We start from the raw sequence: 3,880 nt of genomic DNA on the forward strand, positions 1-3,880 counted from the left end.
TTTTTTTTTCTTTTTTTAGGTTTGCATGCATCAAAAGCTATACTTTCATTAACTGCTCATTTAAGAGGCAAGATGTCTGCTGAAGTAATCACATGGTCTATTGAGGTTTAAAATCTAGTGATGAACACATCTGTGGACTGCTAACAGATTTGTCTGAGCAGAGGAGGATGGCAAGGTACCAGTGCCAAGGAGCTGCTGGGTTGGCACTTATGATCTGCAAGTTAGTTGAGAAGTGATTCCCTGSTTGAATTTAACACTTGCTCTCCATTTATTTGAAAAGTGGTAACTTTTTGTGCATATTTATGCACGTGTCTGTGTGTGCTTGCTATCCAATACACAGGGAGTACCACACAACTGGTCTGGGAGGAAAGGATTGGCTCTGCAGGTTTTGAATATTTAACTTAAAATTATTTAGAGAACAGGACCTAAAGTTAGTGTCTGGGGGAAAAATAATAATGAGATTGAAAACAATTTATATGAATGTGGACATAAAGGAAAAGCACACTGATATTATCCTGATTGTTGTGATATGCTGTAAGGAAATAAAATCTCTCCAGGTTGGTAACACATAAATATAGAGGGACAGAGGGAGTGAGAGAGGGATCAATACATAGATAAATATATATATACCTAGGTTGAGATKAATTATAGTAATAACACTGTAATGTCTTCCTATATAAATTGCTCCTATAGCTGATTTTAAAATATCTCTCTGGACTCAATTCAATCTAGATTAATTTGATTTAATTCTAGGCACTAATATGAGAACCTAAAAATAGAAGCTGAATGGTCCATGTACTTCCTGTATATAGTCTTCTGATAAAACATATCCGTCAATCAAAGGCAAAAMATCCCTCCAAGAGCAGTTCCCCCATGTCTGGTGAATTCAGGACAACCAAAGGCAACTTGGCTAGAAATACAGACCCATTCTAAATCCCATGTCTTCATAGGAGTATAGATCTAAGGTTGTGTTCAGTAATTTTCTCTGTAAATTCCTCAATAATGAAGTGCTATATTAAGTAAGAATGTTTTATTAAGTGAAAATGTTAATATGACCATCATTGTAGACACACATAGTTATTATTYCATTCTGACATTGTGTGCTATTTCATTTCTTCTGGCATGAAAGAAGCAACATTAGAATGTCTTAGGAATGAAAACAAAACTACTTCCAATAACAATTCCACAAGGTGAATCCTTAGAAATTATCAAGGAAATATTTTTAATATGTGTAACTTGTTGAAATAGACATAGCCTGAATTTGCAGCTCTGCACTWAACTTCTATCAATATGTGCTGACAAATGCTATCTAAAGAAGTAAAATCTTGTTTCAGCATTTGTATTGAACATATTTTAGCATTCCTGTTCAACAAAGCAGGTAAAAGAAYACTTTTCTTATTTATGTGCTTTAGTCTAGTAAGTCTAAACTTAAAACCATCATTCCTTAGATATGTGCATGTGCTAGAGATAGGACTACAATCAAGAATGGTTTTAGAAAAGAAAAATGTTTGAAACAGTTAWTAAATAGATAGGGAGGCTATAATTWGGAATTTGTGCAGGGAAATGTAYGTGCACAATTTTCACAGATAAGAACTGAGCCCTAAATTAGGACATGTTTCTCCAGGTGCCATTATTTGATGAGTATGTTGGCTTTTTGCATTGTTTTTACCATTTTGTTCTTTAGTGAATAATGTAAGGTTCAAAGCATAGCTCCTGTGACATTTACATTAAAAACTGTCTTTACTATCTAGCTGTAAGAAACCTACTCATTAATGAAATCAGTAAGAATATTTTGTTTAGTGTATTAATGAGCGATTGTGAACTTGTTTCTGGGTTTTAGTTGACATGAAATTTCATTTCTATGAAGAAAAAGTGCTCCCAACTTTTCTAGGCTAAGGAAACCAAAGAGCTAAAATAACTAATGCCATAGAAATCATTAGTGTTTAGAAACAGGTACATTTCCCCTGCATGTTTTAAGGTATAGATTCTTTTTTTCCAGCTTGGTAGCTAGAAGTGTGAAGAAAAAAATTAAAAACCTGCAAWTGACTCATGAATACTATAGCATTTTAATCATCATAGTTGGTGCAATTTAAGAAATTTATAGTGATCTTATATTTTTATTATTTTTATATTATTTATACCTATAAGRGACTAGAGAACTCGAGTGTGAACAATGTTATGCTGAACATTTTCATTAACATCATCAGCCCATTGCAGTCTTCKGCATTCTCACTGAATCATTTAAACACAATAAAAATATTTCCTGCTAAAGATATACCAAATATTGTGCTCAGCATCACATTGCTTGGTCTTTRTCTCTAGCCTCACATTTATTATGTGTATTCATTTAGCTTCCACAAAAGCTTGTAGATGTCTCTCTAGGTAGCCAGATGTTTTACAAATGAGTGCTTAGAGAACTCCTTTCAAGTTAATTCCTTTTCCGTCTAAACCAAAGCCYATTTAAATCCCATATAACCATTCAAATATAAAATAAAAGTAAGCTTTCAGCAATATTTATTCTCAGGTTGATTTATTTACCAATTTAGTCTAAATAAGTAGTGTGGACTTGCAGTTAACAAAAAAAAAAAAAAAAAATCTGGAACAAACAGAGATCATCTTCCTAAAATGAGTGCTAAGAAAGGAAAAGGCCCTAAATTTTGTGAAGATATTTCCAAGTAATTAATGTATTATTTAATATCTCTTTAAAGTTTGCTCATCTTTTGTTTAGCTGAGCTGTATCTTCTGATGCCAAATTTCTCCCAAATAGCAGAATTCTATTATTMCTGCACTGTAACAGAACAACATGTGTGAAACTGTGAGCATAATATTGCTGGAATTGAGCATTCTAATATTGTGCTCTTATGAAAATGGAACCCAATAAAAATTCATTATAAGAAGGAAGAGTCCCACATTYTAGTGAAATCAAATAGGTATCTCCAGCATTGCAGAAACAACAATTAGGCATGTTGTCTTGTTATATTTATAAAGCTGGCATAACTCTTAAATCAGAATAAGGCAGTGGTTTCATTAAATTAGTCTGGAGTACTATATAAGTTATATTGAATGCTGGCAATACTTAGAAATGGGGACATACATTCATAATTTTGATCAGAAGTGACTGACACCATATTATAAATACATATCATAACTTCCTTTAGCTGAACCTTCACACTTAAAGCTCTACCTGGGAAAATTGCATTGCTAAATCTCATTGTTTTAGGGCTGCACTCAAATGTAAGCCTTGAATGCATATATCCACATTCTTATTTACCTAAAGAAGAGGTCACCAAAACCATCATGTTCCCCCCTTAGGCTGCTCAGCATCAGTAATATTTGTCCCCATGGGTCAGTTATACCATACTCAAAGTAAGATCTGCTGCTGGATGGGCAACATCAATTCCACATGCTTTCCAAAGGACAACTTCACAATAAAAATCCCAGCCTGATATTCACATCCTTTATCTTACTGAAGGAAAATATTCAGTTTTCTGRACTCACTAAAGTTTTTTATAAAATTGTTTACTTTGGTCAAAGAGCTGTAGAAACAGAAAAGTCATACTGAATGTATCATGCATGCCCTTGCAGAATGTTGGCTTACCAGTTTATTGCTATTAATACTCATGTCATGAGATAATATGCAGGCTAGTGGATCATCACTGCTGTTCACTGTTTTTTACAGCCACAGAAGCAGATGATAGATACCCTTTTCCTATTAGTTCAAAGTGGACTCATCATTTGTCATTAAAGCTGCAAAAACAAGTCTTTCCGACAATGTGTTTTCTCTCTCTTTCTTTCTTTCTTTCTTTCTTTCTTTCTTTCTTTCTTTCTTTCTTTCTTTCTTTCTTTCTTTCTTTCTTTCTTTCTTTCTTTCTTTCTTTCT

General features: G+C 33.4%; 1 protein-coding gene across 1 annotated transcript in view; it reads left to right on the forward strand.

Moving 5' to 3' along the window:
• KCNIP4 (potassium voltage-gated channel interacting protein 4) overlaps positions 1–3,880 on the forward strand; it is a 176,342-nt gene that overhangs the window by 132,683 nt on the left and 39,779 nt on the right. The window lies entirely within an intron of this gene.

This window comes from Malurus melanocephalus, unplaced genomic scaffold (assembly GCF_030028575.1).
Source record: "Malurus melanocephalus ecotype Western Australia unplaced genomic scaffold, MMel_1.1 scaffold_47, whole genome shotgun sequence".
In the NCBI taxonomy this organism is placed as follows: Eukaryota; Metazoa; Chordata; class Aves; order Passeriformes; family Maluridae; genus Malurus; species Malurus melanocephalus.